Source organism: Canis lupus, chromosome 15 (genome assembly GCF_048164855.1).
Source record: "Canis lupus baileyi chromosome 15, mCanLup2.hap1, whole genome shotgun sequence".
NCBI classification, from domain to species: domain Eukaryota; kingdom Metazoa; phylum Chordata; class Mammalia; order Carnivora; family Canidae; genus Canis; species Canis lupus.
The window spans coordinates 52,528,737-52,551,662 of record NC_132852.1 but is presented as its reverse complement, the minus strand read 5'-3'; the positions used below and the strand labels follow the sequence as shown (position 1 = coordinate 52,551,662).

General features: G+C 46.2%; 1 protein-coding gene and 1 long non-coding RNA gene across 18 annotated transcripts in view; one reads left to right on the top strand and one right to left on the bottom strand.

Annotated features, from left to right (window-relative positions):
• The window catches only part of HIPK2 (homeodomain interacting protein kinase 2), a 193,158-nt gene that overhangs the window by 89,813 nt on the left and 80,419 nt on the right, over window positions 1–22,926 (top strand). The window lies entirely within an intron of this gene.
• On the bottom strand, window positions 126–21,028 carry LOC140605212 (uncharacterized). Its single transcript, XR_012007923.1, has 3 exons — window positions 20,436–21,028; window positions 17,177–17,309; window positions 126–11,426 (listed from the first exon to the last, which is right to left on the bottom strand). It is a non-coding gene; the product is annotated as an uncharacterized lncRNA (long non-coding RNA).

Here is a 22,926-nt window from a genome sequence, read left to right as displayed (position 1 = left end):
GGAAAGTTAATATGGGAATGCTTCAGTGGGGTGGAGCTTCAGAGACGGTACTGCGTGCAGAAAAAACAGGAGGATAATACAGTAGCCATCTGTTCAGGTATCGTCGAAGAAAGGCATGGTTTGGAGTCTTACCTGAAAGTTGGCTTGCCACACTTTGTCCCCTGGACTAGAAACCTTCACCCTTTTCCCTGTTCCTGTCACTAGTTTGGGGTCTGACCCTGAAGCTCCTTCCAGAAAACTTAAGTCAACCCCACCTAACTGGTCACACTCTCACCTTTAGCGTTGCTTGTGTGTAGTTGTGTGTCCCATCTCACAACCTGTCCGTACCCTGAGGCCAGAGGCCTTGGCCACGCCTCTCTCAGTGATTAGCGAATATTTTGAACATAACTAGACCTTTCTAGATGTTTGTTGATGATACTGTCATTGAACAGGATGTGTTTTTGGAGGAAATATACCCTATCTCATTCCATAAATTAGAATCCAGCAGGCCAATAATTGTAAGAGCAAGCATCTGTCTGATGCACCAACATCCATCAGATAAAAGCAGTTAAACCCACGTCAGTCATTTTGGTACAATGAAACTAAAATTAGACGCAGCATCAAGACAGTCAAGATGATAGCGTTTATCCCAGTGTTCGTTTTAAGATTGATAGAGACAGAATGCTAAAGCATCTGGACTTTAGGGCAAGTTCAGTGAGATGGCTCCTACAGGGAGGAGCCTGGGGGATGAAGAGAAGGTGACGGCGGGTCTGGAACCTCAAAGTCACCCCATCGTGACCCTAAGCCCTATCGAGGGTATGAAATGCAAAATTTTTGGAAATACAAATCGGGTTCTACTTAGTAATACCCATTAATGATCTAAATCAAGGGAGACTCTCCTACTTAACGAAGTAACTAATTCGCTCTGGGAATTGATGTTGGAAACAGGAGACTAATTGATTAATATGATCACTGTGTTCATTTTTCTTCCTTCTGTGGAAAGGAGCCAGTATTTGGCCCAAGCCAGATTTGGTGCTTGGGGCTAGACTGGATCATTCTGCCTGGAGTCAGTTTTGCTTTTTCCGCGTAGCTGGCCTAATCCCCATCTCTGTGCTTTGGTTCCTGGTCCCTCCACAAAGGAAGGCCATGTCTCTAGCACTTTCTCTCTAAATCCTCATGTATTCAGGCTCAGCCCACAGCTCATCCTTTGGGTGGATTCAGGCTGTCTTGCCCTTACAGACTTTCTTTAAGTCATCATTTTACCTAACCAATACCATACAGTTTAGCATTTAATTTTTCTTATTACTTTATGTATGGGATAATGGAAAGAGATTAACAGATTCAAAACAAAAATCCCCCCTTCCATTTTACATGATGTGAAATCTGACCTCACTGAGCTGATGAGCAGACCTCATCTGGGCTCTCAGGATCAGACGAGACAGTGGAAGGGAACCTCTATAGACCAGGAAGTGTTGTGCACATTCTGGCTACTGGCGTCATTACGATCGTTGGCTACGAATATCTCAGCTTCTCTACTACACTGATCTGATCTTCAGATCTCCAAACCAGAAATCAACAAGCTTTTAAACACCCTTTATGAGGGATCCCTGGGTGGCGCAGTGGTTTAGTGCCTGCCTTTGGCCCAGGGCGCGATCCTGGAGACCCGGGATCGAATCCCATATCGGGCTCCTGGTGCATGGAGCCTGCTTCTCCCTCTGCCTATGTCTCTGCGCCTCTCTCTCTCTCTGTGTGTGTGACTATCATAAATAAAAAAAATAAATAAATAAATAAACACCCTTTATGAATGAGCTTTACCCTGGGCCAGTTTGCTGGCAATAAAAATATTTTTTTTAAGGATTTTATTTATTTACTTGGGAGAGAGAGAGAACGAGCAGGGGGCAAGGGGTAGAGGGAGAGGGAGAAGCAGACTCTCCATAGGGATCCCTACGTGGGGCTCGATCCCAGGACCCCGGGATCATGATCTGAGCTGGAGACAGATGCTTCACCCACAGAGCCACCCAGGCACCCCATGGCAATAAAAATTATTTAAGCAGACTTCCTCAGGATGTCTCCTGCCACTATAAGTAGGAGGCCAGAGAAGACCCACCGGGAACAACCACGGGAGCTCAGAGGGCAAACCCTACCCCCCTCCCCGGGGTCTGTCCAGGCGGATCTCCCTCCCTACGAGCATCAGCGAGGACCTCAGACCCCAGCCCCCGGGAGCCCTCACGCAGATGGCCTGCTAGACCTCAGTCCCCGGGGGCTCCCCAGCCCTTGTCCTCCTGCATTTAGTCCTACGATGAAAAGCAGAAGATGTCAGCGCTGCAGCTCAGAGACGGGGGGATCTGGCCGACCAGACTGACTGCTCCTCTGAGGGAGGGAGAGAAACTTGACAGTATGAATGAGAACAAGGGTGCACCCCTGTCAAGGTCAGACGCCTGCACTACTGTCTTCATTTGTTGCTAGCCAGCACCCTCCTTCTGTTCGTTTCCCCTGGCAGTCTTAGGTCCCCCCACCACGGGCCCCAGAGCAAGGGGGGCCTCCGTAGGTTTCAGATACTCTTGAGTGGCCATCCCCTCCCCAACCCCCCCTCCTTTTATTTCTTCTCCATAAAAAAAATGTTCTAACCACTGCTTTTGTAATCACCACTGTTCTAACCACTAGGACTTTCTGTTCTGGACAGATTTATTGCTATTAAAATATTTGTCTTAATTGTTGCAGGTGGTAAATTCTGCCTTATGGGATTTGCTCCAACTTGCATTTTTTTTTTTTTTTTTTTTTGCAAGGAGGATACTGAATAGATTGTAAAAATATGAAGCCATGCCCTGAGAGGAGTAAAAGTGTAAATTCTTTATAAATAATAATAGGAGTTAAAGATGAGGTAGGCATGTAACAGCCCACAATGATGAAATAAACTGTGATTCTGGGCTAATGATCTTAATTAATTCCCAAGATTAATAAAAATGTTACTTTTCATTATTGTTTTTGAAGTCCCCAGGTTGTGAAGTTGGGGCATGAGCTGACCTTTTTACAGCAATTAATGGTTAGTTGATAAGACATATTTAGAACTTTCTTAGCTGTTCTTGTAAACTTGACTGGGCTTCCCACGTCAACGATATGTTATCATTTTTTACCAACTTAAAGAAATGTAACATTTCATTTTCACATCACTAAGTCAGAGGCTGATCGATGCTGTTAAGCATTTCACCTGTTCTGAGGAAGAATGTCCATTCCATGAGGGCAGGGATGTCTGGCGGGAGGAGTCTCTTTTATCCACTGTGTTCTCTCTAGTTTCTAAAACAGTGCCAACATACACCGTGGTCACTGGATAAATATTGAATGAGTGAGTGTATACGTGAAACTAAATCAATAAACATCTCTTTATAAAAATACAGAACAGTATATTACAATGTTAAAATCTGAACATGTACTTTTAAACAAGAACCATAAATACAGAACAAGTGGGAATGATCAAAAATTCTTTGCCCCTCTGAACTACAGGGTTCCATGCCTAGAGTCTGGCAATGCCCGTTTCTAATAAATGCATTGAAGTCACTTCATTAAAACTTTACTCCCAACTGAAAGTACTATCAGAGAGTCTAATCCACTTTGGCACACAGATCATATAAATAGTTCTTAATCGGCTTTAATTTTCTGATCCACATTCAACAGTGTTTATAGAGACTGGCGTCAGGATAGGTGCAGAGCAATGACAATATTAGAGAAAATGTCACGTTAGCAGTTCTTTTCAAGTAAGTCTATGAATACAAAGTTCACCAGTGTTGTTTTCTATAAACCTGTCTTTGGTATAATTACTATTTCTTTTCATTATTCTACCTTTTACTTGTATAATCTTCTATTATTGTTTGAGGTGCCAGTTTCACTCTACTGAATTCCAGATGTAATACTTTGTTTTTAAAGTATTATAAAAATATCTTAATGTTCTTTCTGTGGCAAATTATTCTTTTGGTTCCTTGTTTCAAATTGTGGGTTTTGGAAGTGTTATTTTTTCAAGTTGTAATCAAAACTAGGGGAGATTTCAACTTGGCTGCAAGAAATCCAAGGGGGGGCAGGGGGAAGGGAGAGAAAAAGAACCCCTTGTGACCATCAGGAAAACAGAGGTGCAGCTCGACCCTCTTCCTTTGCTGCCGGCAACAGGCATGATCAATAATTACATGATGTTGCTCCTGCCACGTAAAGAGCTGGGCAGGGCATCCAGAATTTTAATCGGGTGCAGACCTGTGGAGACCCTTTGACTCTGAACCCCTCCACAAGCCCCACGTTCACTTCTGGAAGAACAGCCTCCTTGTATGATTTCTGAACCTTCTCTGGCCAGCCTCTCAAACCAGTAACAAGTTGAAAATGTTTAGTTTTTATTGTATCAGTTCTCACTTGCCAAATGTCTGAAAGCAATTTGAGAATAATTTAAACCAAATTTTTTATTTTAGTAAATCCAGTGAAAATAAATTTAACCTATTAATTGTGCTGTGTTTTGCTGCGTCTTGGCATTCCCACAAATAGAAGGTTAAAATAATGGGCATTGCATGAAGTAAATAAAGCTTAATTATCCCAGTTTAAAATCCAGCCGGGGGCATGTCTGTGCCTGGCTGCAGTGTTGACCTCATTGCCATATGACTGCCATCAATAGCTCTTTATCCTTAATCCATTTCCTCTAAAAGCCATACTAACACATTTACAATGTTTGTGGTCCTTTTCTCCCCCCATCATAATTGATGTAGTTTAGTATTATTGAAGTTTTCATGAGATATACTCTATTTGGTTATACTAGGCTTTAGCACCTTTGTGTGTGTGGCTGTGGTAGTGTTGCTAATGCAACGTTCAGTGAGACCAAGGAATTTCCCACTGCATGTGTGTGGCCTCATGGTCATCTCTCCATTTCCCAAATTTGTCTGTATAAGAACCATTCTCAACAGATAATTTTTGGAGAACCTATTACAGTCTTTTCTCCTTCACAAATGTCTCTCAAAAGGCTGATTTTAAAGAGACAATTTTAAGATCTTTCTCTGAGTCTACAAAAGAACAAAATGGACTTATTAACATTCCCTCCATCTCAACTTATGAGTATAGCTATCTCCCCTCTTGAGTTTTATCTCCCCTACTACATCACCAGCTCCTCCAAGTGAGAGCTCATGGCTCCTGTTTGTGGCTTATCCTTTTAAAGGACTTAAAATCAGGTTGAGTGCACAGTAACGTTGTGGCCTGCTGGGTGGGAGGAAAACACCATGATTCTTCTGAAAAGGTCACTCTCTACCCAGGATGATAAGCCCTCAGTTTTTTTGACACAGTTGTTAGCTAAAGGGATTGACCCAAAGCAAGGGATTCTAAGGCCGTGTCCTTGGTTTTGTTGTTTTTGATAAGAAAATTGAATTGGGCTTTCTGTAAATTCACTACCTTATATAAGAAGGCACAGGTTGATCCTGCCACTTGAATCCTTCTATGGTTATTTGATTATTTTCAAAATATCTTGACATTTGAAAGGCATATAGACAAAAGCCAATCAATGTAAATAGTTACATTTCAAGGAAAAAAAGACAGACATCAGCCCTTTTACACATCACTATTTTTAACCTCTTGGGTTCAGAGCTGGATTTTGTCTCAGCTAAATAGAACAGCTACTATTCAATCTAATGTGCAATTTTAACATTAACCCAGACCATCCCAGAAAATCTGAATAACGTTTGTAACTTTTTTTTTTTTTTAAGATTTTATTTATTTACTCATGAGAGACAGAGAGAGAGAGGCAGAGACATAGGCAGAAGGAGAAGCAGGCTCCACGCAGGGAGCCTGACATGGGACTCCATCCTGGGTCTCCAGGATCACACCCTGGGCTGAAAGCAACGTTAAACATCTGAGCCGCCCGGGTTGCCCACGTTTGTAACTTTTAATCACAAACTTAATAGCTTTACATTCTTAACAGAATTGATTTCATTTGCTAATTTCTTCTAGTCAGTCTAGAAGAAATAAATGTAATAAAGTACATTTAGCAGTGCTTTAAATGAGAGAGGTATTACCAGACACCCACAACAAAAGTAATTCATGTCTTTCCCAACATTTAACATTAATCAGACTTACTTGGTTAATACTAAGGTTATCTCACTATTATTCCTTAAAGTATTATTGATTAACTGATGTGCATCATATGCACATACATGCAGTCTTCCCTCCTACCTAAAAGATAACCCAAAGTAAAGTAGAATTATATTCATTACTTACTACTTACTACATATGAAACCAGATTGTTCTAAAGTGCAAAAGAAATTATGCTTTGTATATTATACAAATGTACAGATGTTTTCCTGAGAATGTGGCAATTTTTTTAAAGAGCTCATTCTTTCCCGTTGTTTCCCTATTATAAAAGCCAACAAGTCAGTGCCATTTGTGAAATGGCAGTCACTATTTTAGGATCCTGCAGCAGTGACTCAGCATAAGAGGTAGATCAAAAATTATAAAATTGAATTTAAAATTATATATTTATGTAGCCCTGCTACATAAGCAAATCCCACCAGCAGCCATAAATATTTTTATATTCTTTCACCTGATAACCTCATTTCTTAAAATTATAAGTAGTCAATTCTTAAAAAACTGTATGTGTATGTATGATTATCTAACTGGTATTTATAAAAATTGAATATTAGAGACAACCAAAATCAGCAAATGAGCAATGAAAAATCAAAATTTGAAAAACTGGAGTATTAATAGTTGGTGGACTCTGGATTATAAGTATAAAGACTAGAAATATGCAAGAGTAATTATAAACCAGCAAGTGACAAAAGAACAAAAAAATGTATGTGCACTATGATTACAACTGGATATAAAAATTTAAATGAAACCCTATGGTGTTAGAGCAGGAATACAGATTTTTTATTTAGTTATCTTTCTTTTTTTTTTTTTTTTTTTAAGTAGGCTCCACACCCAGTGTGGCATCCCCTACGGGGCTTGAACTCATGGCTCTGAGATTATGACCTGAACTGAGCTCAGAAGGCAGATACTTAAGTGACCGAGTCACCAGGAACCCCTGATTTAGCTTTTTTAATTTTGTTACAAAGTGGCTTAATGCATTTCTTAATGTGTTTCCATCATAGAGCCACTCACCATGAGGCAGAACCGAACAGATCAGCCAATACTTGCATGTCGCGTCGGCAAAAATAAGGTGCCTCGTGGCATGACGGTGCCAATTAACACATCCACTCCTGCCATCCTGAAAGAGCAGCTGCATTTTCTGACAGTTGTTACCAACTCCCAGAAAGTCATTTACACACTGGGAGAATACTGGTGTGGTGTCTTGTCTGTCCGTTTAAACCCTCCAGGAAGAAGATGGTATTTGTCAGGGCGTAAACTGACATTTGGCCTCCTGACCTCTGACATTTTAAGAAGGTGCCAGACAGAGGGTGCCTCGCGGTTCCATGGGCCTCGGGTTCTCCGTGTGGCCACGGGGACAGTCCCTCCTGTGGAGGACACACCATGGCCAGCCCCCTTCTCTGCCAATCTCAGAACGCCTGAACCCACGATCATTCGGTCACAGGCTAAAGAGCAGCTTGGCATTCACACCCCATTTTAAAACTCTGATTTAATGAGTGTTCTTCTTGTCCTTCTAATTAAAGGACGAAGGGCCCAAACAGGTAAAATACTTGCTCTTCATGTACACCAATAAATTATTTTGAAATACTGTGGTCTCCACAAACAGGCTTACGGTGTCCTCTCCATCCCTTTTTTTGATGTGTTTTGGATGGCATGTTATGCCAGCCCTTACAGAGACTAGCTTCTGGCTCCCGACAGTCACTGCCCATCAGCGCGGCCTATTGAGTAATTGCTATATTGAAGGCACCATCTGGGCAGCTCGCTGTTTGAAAAAGTAGATCTGCTTACTGATTGTAAAGAGCTTACAGTCTAGTTGAAAACAGAATAACTAGAGAACGTTCTCAAAGTTCAAGAAGAACAGGTCACATCTCAAGCATTTGCTGAACCGAAAGCTGGGTGATCTTGAACAAATGAGCAGCAGAGTCAGATTAGCTAAGCAGATGGCGCTGGGTGTCCCAGGCGGAGTGCGCACGCATGTCAGAGAAAGTTAAGTACCAGGTGCTAATTTAAAGCAGATGAGTTTGGTGATGTGACGAGAATAAAGAGCAGTTGTAGATGTTTGATAAGTGGGTAATGGAATAAAAATTGTGACTAAGTGATGGGCTGATTGATTAATGTGGCCAAGAGGCTGAAAACAGGAGGCCCCGTCAGGAGAACACGGCCGGAGCCTGCCCGGCTTGAACACCTGCTAGGAGAATGGGAAGACACAGCAAAGTCACACCTTTTACAGGAAAAAAAATCTGCTTAGCTTCATAGAGCATCAAATGTGGCATTAAGGAAGAAGAACGGGGGACTATAAGGGATAGAGCCAAAAGGAATTTTAAGCCCCCAGAAACTTTTGTTACATTGGTGTGGATGACAAGCTGGGGACAGGGGACCGGCGATGACATCAGAGGAGGGATTCTGAGCTATTTCAGTAGGTTGTAAATATCCAGTATCCATAGGATGTTCATGCGGACGATTAAGGTTTAGAATTGAGGAGCAGTTAGGGCCAGAGATTGATTTGTCAGTCTTCTGTGTTTTGGATAAGTTAATATGCAGAAGGGGAAAGTAGTTGGAAGTCAAGGGGAGGAGTAGGTTAGTGGTGGAAGGGGGAAGGGATGGCACAGAACTCTAGGGCCGCAGCGTGGCCTCAGGCTCACTTCACTGGGGACGCAGATTGGAGCAGAGGCGATGCCCAGTGTCCTCACAGGGGGACGTGGTAACACGGCAGGGAGGACAGAACCCACACTGTAGGAATGGAGAGGGTTGGGGAGAAAAGGCTTATCGGAGCAGTTGGGAAAGGAGAATAGGCAAAGCCACTGAGAGAGAAAAAGATGGAAGATGATTAAGGTGAGGACTTTTCTCAGTTGAAGGGGAGTCCGAGTGGCTGGCCATGAAGGAGGGACAGTGACCAAAAGAAGCCAGTGACCAAATGTGAGGAGGGTGGATCTTCAGGGAGCAAGGCCACCTGGAGGCCCTCGCACCACTTCCCCACCCCCACCCCACCCCCGCCTGCCTGCCACCTCTACTGGAGTGAGAACCCCAAAAAGCAGTCCTGAGCACTCGTGAAACAAGATACTGGGCTTCAGTGGGCTTGCGAGGACCTGGAAGGAGAATTGAGGAGGTTTCTGGGCTAGCTGCTTCTTACCAGTTACTGAGTCTCTAGGCTTCAAAGGTTCAGCACGTGGAGAATACTAATCGGAGTTAAATTTTACCCCAAAGCCTACTTGAATTTAACTTCTGCATGGTGTTTGTACATGGTGTTGTATCCAGCACCTCATGAACCCAGTTTTACCAGAAACTGTTATTTGAAGTTTGCTTATTTGGTCCCAACTGCATATAAATAGCGTTAGGATCAACCCTGCCTTAAAGCCCCCTCTTCACTCATCACTCACTCTGTGGTTTCTATCCTCTAGCCAAGGCGTCCTAGTAATACTACCAGTAGCCTACAGCTGTGTGGCTCCTCTCAGTTCCTAAAGAGCTTTGATTATAGTCTCTGCATCTGAACCTGAGGCATGGAGGAGCCCATGATGTTGTCCAGCTCCTGAGCGGCAGAGCTGTCTTTCAGACCTGGGCCCTGTGGCTCTGCAGGTGCCCCTTGCTGCCACCTCTCTGGATGTAAAAAAAAAAAGAGAGAGAGAGAGAGCTCAACTTGGTGACCCCCACCCCAGTCTGGTATTGGAGGTTGCAAAGGCCACTATTCTGTGCATATATGACTGGAAGCATTTACATGAATACTGGATAAAGAAGTCAGAGCAGCCCAGGTGGCTCAGTGGTTTAGCACCACCTTCGGCCCGGGGCATGATCCTGGAGTCCCAGGATCAAGTCCCACATCGGGCTTCCTGCATGGAGCCTGCTTCTCCCTCTGCCTGTGTCTCTGCCTCTGTGTGTGTGTGTGTGTGTGTGTGTGTGTGTGTGTGTGTGTCATTAAAAAATAAAGTCTTTTAAAAAAAAAAAGAAGTCAGAGGTCACTAGGCACCAGATTTGAGGGGGAGATGCTTCATGGAGGAAGAGGCTTGCAGTGTACCTTGAAGACAGGGTAGGAATTAGCAAGGCAGAAGGCAGGGGGAGAGTGTACGGGCTGAGGCAGGTGTAAGCAGAAATGTGCATCTCTAGTAGTGGTCACAAAGGAAGCTGTCAGAGATAGAGCCAAAGGAGTGTGGTGCGGCCAGATGACAGAGGGCCCTGAGAGTTGAGTCGGGGAGCACACTTAGGACCGCATAGAGGAGAGGGAGCTAGAGAAAGCCTTGCAGGAACGTAGGCAGGCACCTGAGTGGTAAGCTTGTCATTGATTCCCAGGAAGATCTAATAGGGATTATTTGGAAAGTGGTTTATAAGAAACTATGGAGCAATCATAAGATGCCCATGTGACTTCCCTGAGAAAAAAGCATGCAAAATGAAACCCATTTATTTTCTGCACAGCATTCTTGGAGGGATAGGTCTGCGGGGGGAGGGGCGGACAGTAGGAAAATCCTTACCTTTATGTGGTTCTTTCCTGGTAAAAGTACATTCTGAATTTCATCTTAGCACTTGAGAAGCGTTTGAGAATCTGTGAGCAGAGTGGACAAATACAGACTGGACAGGGGAAGAGTTGGGTGGCTTTTAGCTGGCAGGCCCTCAGTCGAAGAGCACGGATTAAAGATTTGTTTCACTCAGAGGAAAGTCTCCTAAAGCCACAGAATTCTGTCCATGTGAGTGAACTGAATGAAGACAGAAGAGGCTTGTTTGTCAAGTTTGTGGGTAACACAAACTTTGGAAGAACTCCTAAGTTCCTGAATGATAAAATCAAAATTGAAAAAGATCTCAATAAGACAGAAGCATGAGTCAAGTTAACCATATAACATGTAGTAAGACTCGTTTAGTCTTAGCATGTTTTTTTTAAAATCAATTAATGGGGGAAACCTGAATTAATGGTAGAACATATTAAAAGATTTGGGGATGGGAAAGGCTCGGGGGGAGACAGTTATGAGGGTGGGCGATCAGTATCCAATGGCTGTCCCGAGGGGCGATGTGGTCTTTGGACAGAGTAAGAAAGACAGTATTTAGAACAAGGGAAGCAATCGTCTTGTTTTATCATATTTTGATCACACTCTTATCAGGAGTGGGAGCAGTTTTACTTTCGATGTGAAGGGTGGTGGTAAAGGAATCTGGGGCGTTTAACATGAAGGAGCAACACCTCGGGGTTCATGACAACGAGCTCCCAATATGCAGACCATTGCCGTGTTGGCAACCCCACCGACCGGGAGACTTGTCGCGCACTGGTCAGCGGTGGACGCAGGGAATTCCAGGGTGGGCAGATTCCGATTCGGCGAGCAGCTCATCAGTGCAGGATTAGACAGAGGTTTGCTGAGTAGTTGTCAGGGATTCTGGAGAAGAGAGTTTTCATGTGGGTCTAAGGCTGTACTCCCATGGTTTCTAGCGTATGTCACCCAGCCGTGTGCTGGAGCTGGCTTGTGCCGGCTTGCAGGAGCTGACTGTTAAATAATCAGGAATGTTGCAAGCTAGCAGTGAAACTGTTGGCAGCTTGAAGTCAGCCATGGGGGCAGCCTTTATGCCAAAGAAGTCCACAAATGTTATGGATCTGCCCCCACCCCCCACCCCCAGCAGCAGTGTACCAGCACCCCACCCCACCGATACAGCCCAGAATAAAGAGTGTCTGTTAGAAGCCGTGATCCCCTGGAATGTGAAAGAGCAGATCGGGGAAGGGAACGTTCGTGTTCATGTCCTTTGGACTTTTCCAGATTCTGTTTCTCTTCATTGTACGCCGCTCCCCTTGTTGGTTCCCAAACCGTTGCCTATCTTCTGCCGAGATCTGGGGCCTGTGAGTTTCTCTGTCACCAGATCTGCCGGGGAAACTCGAATGTCTCCTGTTTCTTGGCATAATTCTTTCCTTGTTATATAGCTAGACTGGCTAGCCCTATGCAAGAGGTGGTTCCCAGCCCATTCTCAGCCACTAGCCAAAAGGACTGAATCACAGAGGAATTCAGCCATTGAAATAAGATTCGGAAACACCTGGACTGTCGAGAACACGTGATTACAGGTACAAGGTCCAACTCATGGATGTAACAGAGCCCTGCAAGCCATATGGCAGTACCTGTCCAGATGATAGGGCTGTGTGGGTTGACCTCAGATCAGCCCCGGGCCCCCTGGCAGAGAGCAAATAGTGATTTTAATTCTATTGTTTATTTCTCATTTCTTTTTAAAGAAAAGATTTGAATAAAGTCTGAATCATCATGTAAAAGGAAAAAGCAAATGTCCTGTGGTAGACGTGCTAGGCAAATCATCCGTCGTCATGCAAATTCTGTTTGAGCTTATTGAGGCTCTAAGTTTAAAAAAAAAAATTGTTCTTACTTTTCTGATATGTCTACTATGTACTATTTCAAACCCCAGAGACTTTTCTGTTTTCCCCCATAATGCCTTGTCTCCGCTCCCTCCCCTTTTTGGTTTCCCAGGAGACAGACAATAGCACCCAGGAATGGTTGGGCCACAACCAGATATGAGCTTCTATAACTGTGAGAGGCCTTTCCAGCAAAGTTCATATTTGCAGCCAGGGAAGCTGTTTGTATTTGATAAGCGTTTCTCTTGCCAAAATTACCCGTCCAGAGGTGATTTTAGAACCAGGGGAGCAAGCAACTCTGAATCTCAGTGTTCAAGTTATGAATAAGAGAGTGGAGGCATAGGTGTTGCTGTTAACGAGCAGTCAAGTATTGTAGAGCTGTGCCTACAGCCAAACCAAGTAAAGACGAGCCAGCTAGCCAGCTCCCTGTATGATGATGGGGGGTGAAGAGGGGTCAGGGAGAGCCGAATAAAAGAATGAGGACAAGGCAGGAAGAAAGGGAAGAAAAGAAAGGAGTTTACAGGCTGCAGACACGCCCTTAGAAAGACTTCTGTGGTTCAGGCCACGGACAGGGAATAAAGAGGAACGGCATTCCTACAGCAGAAGCTCTAGAATGACAGGAGGTGACATGACTATCACGCTAACCAGAGGCCTGACCTGGATGGCCAGGAACCCAGGGAAGAATCCCACTTCAGATGTAAAAAAAAAAAAAAAAAAAGCTACAGCCGCAGCCTGGGATTGGAATTGGGTTTACCAACCAGAGTTCTGACCCCTGCGGGGGCTCAGGGCCTGGAGAATCTAGCAACAGGATGGACTTGAGAAAGGCGGCTTATGACTTGAAAGAGTACAGAAGGAATTGAATGCCATTAAATTCAGCTGCATGAGCTGCGTACCTGGGCACACTCATGGAGCAGAGGGTTTGGTTTGAATGGCTTAATTGTGACATGCGGCAGGGAAGAGGTTAGGAAAAGAGATACTCCCAGGAAAGAAGTAGGGCAGTGAGGAACTGTGGACACCAGGGACATAGAAAAGCCGCTGAGCTCAGGAAGGTGTAGTGCTTTTCAGCCAAGAACGTCCCTCCCGACCCCTTTGCCCTTGGTGGCCACAGAGAAACAGGGGCCCTATTGTTTTGGATCAGCCACGTGCTGTTGGCCTGAGTGAGAAATATGTCCACCAGTCAGCATCTTGCCTTCCCTGGCCAGGCTTCCAGGGGAGAGTTAAGTCCTCCTGCCCTGAGGAATCCATTGTGTGTACTGAATCCACTTCTCTCCCAGACTCCTGATGCTGCATTAGAAGGTGATAGTTACTCAGATGATTCTCCGTGTTGACGGTTCAGATGAAGAACCCTCCTTGACAAAGACTGGCAATGCCATGACCCAAGACGGGCTTTCCAGTGTAAAATCAGCAAACGTGTTAGCAACCTACTGGGGTTCTATCCGATGAAGATGGCAGGTAGAAGCTGTGATAGTGGACCCTTGGAATTAGGCCTGTGCGAAACAAGATCTTATCCCACCTTTGAAGCGCCTGCAGAATTTGCTCTGTCACAACTCTGTCTCCTGTCTCTACCCGGGATTAAATCTTTTCATTAATAAACCAAATCTGTGCTTCCAAAGGCTTTCCCATGTTGAAACTTCCAGGAGAGTTGGCATTAACTTTCATTTCTATGAAGAAAATTTGGTTTCGCTTTCCCATTTCTCATGGATATTATTCCATGAAAATAATTTCGTGGAATTGAAAATGCTTGGCTCATTATCCCTTAATAGCCTGGTCATTTCTATAGCGTACATGGAATGATTGAGTGAATTAAGCTTATAATTAAATCTTTCTTATATATTGACACTCAGTTGATCTTTACCCCAATGTATGAAGTGATCAGTAAGAATTATTCTCACCATCTTAAGTTCAGTAAACATAGGTAATAACAGTTAAGAGACTCAACCAGAAATGCGAGGTAGGTAGGTGGCAAAGTCTTATATAGAACCCAGGTCTCGGGACGCCTGGGTGGCTCAGTGGTTGAGTGTCTGCCTTTGGCTCAGGTCATGATCCTGGGATCCAGGATCAAGTCCCACATCGGGCTTCCTGTGGGGAGCCTGCTTCTCCCTCTGCCTATGTCTCTGCCTCTCTCTCTCAGTCTATGTCTCTCATGAATAAATAAATAAATCTTAAAAAAAAAAAAAAAAAAAAAGAACCCAGGTCTCATACTTGATCTAGAAATCTTTTTTTTTTTTTTTTAAGATTTTATTTATTTGAGAGGGCGGGGTGGAGAACGGGCAGAGGGAGGGGGCAGAGAAAGAGGAAAAAGCAAGGAGCCTGATGTAGGGCTCGATCCCAGGACTCTGGGATCACAGCCTGAGCCAAAGGCAGATGTTTAACTAACAGAGCCACCCAGGCACCCCCTGATCAAGAACTCTCAAAGGGCATCTAGAAGAATGGTGGCTAGTCACATGGTGTGAGAGGAAATAACTCAAGTACTCGTGTTTTGGTGAGCACATATCATATAATCACACTGTGTTCAGTGATGTGGATGCCTAAGAAAAGAAGATGCCATAGTTTTGCATGGGGAAGCTTACAGCTAAATTGGAGAGACCGAACTGCTCTACCTACAAACAATTATATTTAATGGAAGGTGAGTGAAGGAAAAGAGAGTTCTGGGCTCTCTGCACTCAGAAAGTTCCTGGGGGAAGAATTGAAAGTGAATCTTGAGCAGAAATAGGCATGCATAACCAGACAGAGGCCAAGAAGAGTGCTGGTCTAGCAACCAGGGGGTTGTGGCCAGGGATCATCTGCTCAAAGGCAGAAGGTACAGGTCCTGTCTATGTGTCGAGATGTGTAGAGATGAAAACGCCGAAGGTGAGATCTGAAAGCTCAGTATAGGTAAGGCCTGAGGATTAGGACCAGTAAAGTGAAAAATCAAATAGACAAGGTCTAAAAGGACATTTGGGTCATCTTGAGCCATTCTAACAGCACATTCTAACAGTGACCTGCAATGCCAAGGCAAACACTGTCCCACGGAAGACTCTGGGCTGGTGTGAAGCAGTAGCAGACAAGGTCAGGGGCTCTTGGTTACGGCGGAAGCCTGGGTAAGCCTGGAAGGACAGCTCGTAGACGTGGCAGTCGAAGTGAGCTCTTAGGATAGGAGAGGGAACAGGCGAACGAGAAGAGAAGTTAGGACTCGTACATAGAAACCCGGTGGGAGGGATCCCTGGGTGGCGCAGCGGTTTGGCGCCTGCCTTTGGCCCAGGGCGCGATCCTGGAGACCCGGGATCGAATCCCACATCGGGCTCCCAGTGCATGGAGCCTGCTTCTCCCTCTGCCTGAGTCTCTGCCTCTCTCTCTCTCTCTCTCTGTGACTATCATAAATAAATAAAAATTAAAAAAAAAAAAAAAAAAGGAAACCCGGTGGGATAAAGAGATAGAAATGGCTGTTCTGCAGCCTGGGAAACCATTAGAATTTGGGTTTCACATGATAAGCAAATTGGTTCTTGAGGAAGGGAGTGAGCTCCTGAGGGCCTTGTTTTGGAGATGAAGGAAAAGTGGTTCTGTCTCGATAAATGGGGTGGCTTAGAAAGGAACCCTGTTTTGGAGGAGGGGAGGTGATAGATCAATCTGAGGCATCCAAATAGGGACTAAGGCTTTGAGATTACAGACGAAGAGCCCAAGGAGAAAGTGGGGCGGGCGTTCAGCTGGCTGGCTGTTGACACCTGGCAGTGAACGGGTTCCAGATGGGGGCGGGGGGGGGCCAGGGTAAGGGAGCAAGACAAGGCAGAGGACCAGAGCCAGCACCGGGAAGAGGAAGAGGGGAGAAATCATTTGAGGTCCAGGAAAACACATAGACCAAAGGGGATTTTGACAGTGGTTGGAGATCATCAGGGTCCGTCATCAAAGGGAGAGGAGGAAGCACAGGATGGGAACTGAGGAAGAAGAAGAAGAGGAGGAGGAGAAGGAAGAGGAGGAGGAGGCCAGGGGAGCCACTCGGTGGGAGGGCAGGTGCAGTGCATGAAAGCGGTTCCTCTCCTTCCCTTAGCGTGGGCCTCCTTGTCCGGGGAGCACCCCTTCTTTAGGATCATAATCAGTTACCAGTTGTGTTTCTAAAATCCAAGTCTAAAGTACCTTTAGATTGGATTTGTGAGTTGCTTTGGAACTGAAGGAAGGGTGTGTAGACTGTCGGGACAAGCGTCTGTCTGTGGGAAAGGAGAGAGCCGTAAGGAAGGGAAGGTGGGGTGGGCAGTGCCATTTAAGAAGGAAAGAGGGGCAGCCCGGGTGGCTCAGCGGTTTAGCGCCTGCCTTCAGCCCAAGGCGTGATCCTGGAGACCCAGGATCAAGTCCCACGTTGGGCTCCCTACATGGAGCCTGCTTCTCCCTCTGCCTGTGTCTCTGCCTCTCATGAATAAATCTTTTTAAATCTTAAAAAAAAAAAAAAAAAAAGGAAGGAGAAAAGGAGGAGGAGGGCAGGACTCCCCTGCAGTGTGGGTAAGACCTCCGCCCCGCGTCTTCAGCGCCCGGAGCACTGAAAGCTCTCCAGCAGAGAGCTCTCACTTGGGGTCTCCCCACAACGTCCCCAGGAACCTCCTTTGCACTGCACTTATGGCTTAATCATTCCAAAGGAGAGGCCAAGATCGGTTTATGTATCATAAATTGCTTTGTTTGCTCGTGATTTGTTTCCCTTCTCAGTAGTTCCCTCCGAGTTCCCTGGTTTGCATCTCTCGTAGCTCCCTTAGCTACGCCTGGTTAGTGCCATTCCCTGTGGCCCCGTGGGCCCTTGGACTCGCCCCTACGCACCTCGGTTCCAGGCTTAGGACCCTCGTTCCTGCAGGCACGTCTTTATCCAAGGGACTTCCTCCCTGGTCATGGCATCCCTTATGCAGATGAATTCGTTTCCATTGCTCTTTGTTGCCTGTGAATCCGCGATTGCCTGGGATCAGAGGAAAACATTGCTAGAATCCTAGAATCACGGTGTTGGCAAGGACTTCAGAAATCACCCTATTCAGCCGCCCACTCACAGGAATTCCCTTCAACAGCTTTTGTTTAACTTATTAATAGCTTTTTTTCCTTGATTTAAGCTGTTCCCCAAAATAAATATCGGGTGGGTGATCTCGGGAGTGGTTGGAGAGTTGATATTACCAGGAACATCAGAAGGAGCAGGCTTTTTTTTAAAACCAGTCTTTTGCTGGCCTTGTAAGGATCGGCGGCGGCGGCGGCCTGGTCCTTCCTGCGTGGGCTCTCCGCCCTCGCCCATCACTCCCTCCTCCGGGAAGACGGCGCTGGGTGCTGTCACAGGGCAGGCTCGGGGACCTGGCGACGGGCTCAGTGAAGCCTCGACTGCTGCAGAGGTGCGGCGAGGACGCCTCTGCTTCCTAAATGCAAAGGCCGTTCCAAAGATATGTTTTTAATGTTGGACCTGGAGCACCTCATTTGTGCAGCAGCGTGTGTGTCCCGTGCTATTAAACACGTATGATTGTGGGCCCACTGGGTCCCTGCACCATCGGGACCCCGTTTTACTTTTTTTTGCCATTCAACACACCAGGCGGCACATAGATAAAACTGTCTCTGTGTTAATAAAGATGCGGTGTTGGGGGCTGGGAGGCGTGGTTTGCTTCCCACCTGCCTTTGGAAAGGATGAAACATTGTACAGGTGGGGAGGCTTTGCTGAGGCAGCAGAGAAGTTGGAGACCCTGGGTCAGAGGTCCCGGACTGTGCTTCTTGAAGCTCTGGAAGCTTCTGTCCTTTGCTCGCCTGTCAGCTCCCAGTGGCCCATCTCCAGCAGGGGCCTCCCTCCCCTAGGTCTGTGTGTGGCGATGGGGAGGTGTGACTCGTCCCATAAAATCCCTAAACCCACTGACCATGTCACAGCACTTAACAGTTCCTAGCATTGCATTTTCCAGTTACTCATATTGAGAGACAAATGCCCTTGTGTCTGCACTTTCTGAGCGAAAGAATCAAAGAATAGCTCATTGTCTTACCTCCAGGCCAGGGCACGGGAAGTACAGTAGTAGTATTTTCTGCCCTGGTGGCCTCTGCCCCTTACTCATACAGGCTAAGCCTGTCATGTCCTTTTCTTGTTCTCTTGAACATTCCTGGTGTTCTGTCTCTGTGCCTTTCCTTACACTGTTCCCCCGGCCTGCAGGCCCTGGCACTTCTCAGGACTCGCTAAAGTCTGCGTATCCCCGATGACCTTCTGAAGGCCTGCCTCCTGGAATTCTCCCCCTGTGGCGTGGAGTCCACCACAGTCCACTAGAGTTTAAGCTCCAGGGGCGCATGGGTGGCCCAGTCGGTGAAGCATCCGACTCTGGGTTTTGGCTCAGGTCATGATCGAAGGGTCATGAGATAGAGCCCTGCGTCAGGCTCCCCACTGGACATGGAGCCTGCTTAGGATGCTCTCTCCCTCTGCTCCTCTCCCCCTTTCTCTCTCCCTCTCTCTACCTCCCTCCCTCTTTAAAAAAAAAAAAAGAAAAGAAACAGAGTTTAAGCTCTGTGAGGACAGAAACTGTCTTTTTTGTTAATAACCAAATACCAAGCAACCAGCATATAGTAGATGCTCAGTAAATATTTGTTGACAGAAAGGCAGCGATTGCTGTCCTGTGTTACTTCCATCTGCACTCCTCTTCTATACGCCAACACCAGATGCTGAGCTTCTTGAGAACAGAAGCAATGGCTTTGTATCACCCTCTAGCAGAGTCTTGGACACACTAGGAGCTCAGTAAATACTGGGGATTAAGTTTATTACATAATCACTCAGTAATGGTCCCTGAGTGCTGGGTGGGGGTGAGGAAGCAGGCAGAGTGTCTTGCCCCTGCTCTCTCATCTGAAACCACCCAGGGCAGCATTTTTAGCAAGGAGAAGGGCCCCCCATCCTCCTCCCAACCAGCACTTGACTATTTAGGGAGGATATCAGGAACACGATGCTGTTAACATTACATTCCTCTTCTAAAAATTTGCAAAGGACCATATAGAATTGTTCAAGAAGCCGTTATCCAGTGGTTGGCTAGTTAATTCCTGAGTAAGCCACTTTGAAAACTGATTATAATCCTGTTTCAAATGCAGAGTTGGGAGAAGGCCAAAAAGGGTATATTATTGTATCTTGTAGGAGGGGAGAATCCGGCAGATATTCACTGAGTTACGGCGCCAGAGCCTTCCTTTCTTCTGTTATTGTAAATTATTGTGAGAGTGGAAAGCCAGATCAGCAAAGTGGGACTCCAGCATTGCACTTCCTCTCCGCTGAAGTCTTCCATAATGAAGACCTTCATAAACAAACATTGCACAAACTTAATGTGGGATCTCTCCTATTAAAGTTCATGCTGTTTAATGTAAAGCAGAATTGTTTCACAGTCCTCACAAGTTCTAAGGTGTCCCTTGCTTCTGGGGTAGTTTAATAAGAGAAAACTAGTTTTTTTTATCCCACAGAAGCCCCTAGGACACAGCTCAAACAGTAATTTTTGCTCCTCCACTTGTCTTCCTGCCTCTGCCTCTCTATTGGGCTCTCAAAATCAGGGGCCCATAGAGCCAGGAAGGTACCGGCAGTGAGCTGGCGAGGGGGTGGCAGGGGCAGCACTGGTCAGCCTGTGCAAATTGTTGCCAAGCACAAATGCGGAGCACAGAGTTCACCAGGGCTTTGGATTTTCAGGAGAAGCTGAGAATCCAGGCTTTTAGGAAACGTCACCTGATTTCTAAATGTTAATAACTAATTCAGAAAAAATGTTAAATCTTTTTCGGGCCAAACAGCTTCCAGCTCTCTGTTGGATACTTTTCCGTGGGAGGGTCGTTTGGAAGCTTGGTCCCATCCCTTCCAGCCTTGCTGCCTGTGGGTACTTGAAAACCCCCCTCTCACATCACTTCTGTTATGCCACCAACCGTTTTAGGGGCCGTTTAATTAATTCCCATCCAGAGCCTCTGCTGCTGCAGGGAAGGGACCAAAGAGAGTATCTGCTACAATGTTGGGGGCCGGGCAGATGCTCAAGTAAGGCTTGAGGAGAGAATGAGTCCCCAACTTCCTTTCTGTGCCCTGTCCTCCCTTAGAGGTGCACCCACACTTGGGCATCACCTGTGGCTGTGCAACAAATGACCTCGAAACTCAGTGGCTTCACACAATAGACATGTATTCCTTCACGGTTTCTATGGGCCAGGAACTCGGCAGCAACTTGGCTGTACAGTTCTGTTGAAGTTCTCCTGGGAGACGGTGGTTCACGCTCATGGCTCGCAGGCCGCGCTGGTGGCTGCCAGGAGGCCTCCGTTCCTTGCCATGTGGGCATCTGCATGGGAGTGCTTGAGTGAGTGTCCTCACAGCATGGCACTGGCTTCACCCAGAGCCAGTGATCCGAGAGAGAGCAGGGTGTGCACAGCCGCCGCGTCCTTTATGACCTCATCTCACATGTCGCATGTCATCATTTCTGCAAACTCCTTTTCAGTGTTGGAGGAGACCACAGGAGGACGGTGAAAATGCCAGGGGGTGAGCATCACTGGGAGCCATCGTGGAGGCTGGCTCCATAGACTCTCCCCCCAGTAGATCCTTTTTAAACAAATGATCCAACACTGAGAGTAGTTTTTCAGAAAACATAGGGGAATAACAATTATATCATAGTGATCCATACCTCATAGTCATCCCATTCACTATCGTGTTCTTGAAATCAGCCTCAGAAATTAAATATCCTTTAAAAAAAAAAAAGGATTTTATTTATTTGAGAGTGCACGTTCTCGCCCAAGAGAGCATGAGCAGGGAGGATGGAGGAGGGACAGAGGGAGAGGGAGAAGCAGGCTCCCCCCCTGAGCAGGGAGCCGGATGCGGGGTTCTATCTGAGGACCCTGGGATCATGACCTGAGCCCATGGAAGACATTGAACCGACTGAGCTGTCCAGGGGCCCCTAAATATCCTATTTTTATAGCCCATCTTAGAATTGTCTTCTCTAAATATGTGATATCATTTTTTAAAAAATAATTTTCAAAACCTACCTGTATCACCTCTTAGAGTGATAGATTCAGGTGTACCAGCTGCTTTTCAAGGAAACCCTTTCAATTATTGCTTACCTCTGTCTGCTTCACGGGGTATTCCTTGTTCTCATATTCTCTCGGTTGCCTGAGATGACACTTCTCTACTGAACCTAATGTTTTTTAAGGATTTGAAAGGAAAATCCCCAAGAAGTAACATCCTGAATAAAGAGTAGGACCCCTTTGATATATTAATAGCACTTGTGAAGACAAATAGCCCCCAGGGATTCCCCGGGGCCCTCTGAATTAGTAGGAGGGGGCGCCAGTTAATCAGAAGCTGCAGACAGAGAGAGGGGTTACTCCAGTTCCTGTCGGGGGATCTATTTCTGGCACCTCCTTTCCAGCCTCCCACCCCAACTCAAACAGCAGGACTGAGTGGGCGCTGCTGGGACTTGCACACGTGCACACACACACACACACACACACACACACACACACCAGGCTGCACGTTACCTTTGCCTTCTTCAAGAACCACCCTTAATATTCATTGTAACCAGATTTCACCTGAATGAAAATGTTATGGGGAAGGAAAGGTGCCCTGACATGATTTCCCCGAGGAAAATCCCCACTGGTAGCTAGTGCTTATTTGTTCAATAAACAAAACCTGAGGCTGGGAATTGAAGGTCAACACAGGCAAATCCAGGAGCATGCCTGGGGGCTGCAGGGCTGTGCGGCATTGGCGTGTGCACCTGGGGAGGGGTCTGGCATCACCGGCCCCCCCAAGCCCCACCCACTTCGCCTTGACAGTGGTCACCGAGTCGGGGAGTTGGCAAATGGAAATGAAATGTATAATTCATAAGGCCGAGGTGGTGTGCGATCTGCGCAAGGGGGGTAGTAATTACAGAATTGAGCAATGAGGCTGCAGCGTGCTAAGTAACCTTTCTAGGTTAGAGGCTGCCGTGATAGATGGCCGGCATTGTTCTCTTTCTGACCTTTTTCTGAACTTCCCCTTAGAAGAACAGAGGAAATACAGTTCTGCCTTTTTCCCATATTGTTTTTGAATAATACCTTCAGATGCCAGCTTTTGGCATTTCTGTTCTTCCGTTTGGAGCTTTGCTTCCCCCCACCCCCATGCTTTGCTGCTTCCCAAAGAATAGCTGCTAATTACTTTGTCCCAGTATTAATGGTAAACACAGAGGCTACACAAATATTTGTCCATATTGAACACAGTGTGTACAGGGAAGGAAAATCGTCCTGCAGCATCCTTTCGCTCCCTCTGCCCCCACCCCTCCCTGGCCAAGCAGGACGCTCCTGAGAATGGTCTTTGGTAATGGTGCAAGTGGACTGGCAAGTGTGCAGCACATGGCTGTTTGGTAGGAAGATGACAGAGCCAGCGACGGACCGCAGGCTCCCACTTGCAGAATCGTCATTTTAACCAGATGTCAGCGAGCATGCAGGAATGATGCTCATTCGCATTTCAGCCATCAGTGCAATCCTAGGAGAAAAGGAATACCGGGCCTGGGGAATGTGTCGTGCGTCCTTTTTTTCCTCTTTGCAGCCTGAAACCCTCGGCGTTGTGCCCTCCTCCCTTCCCTCTACCACCATCGATT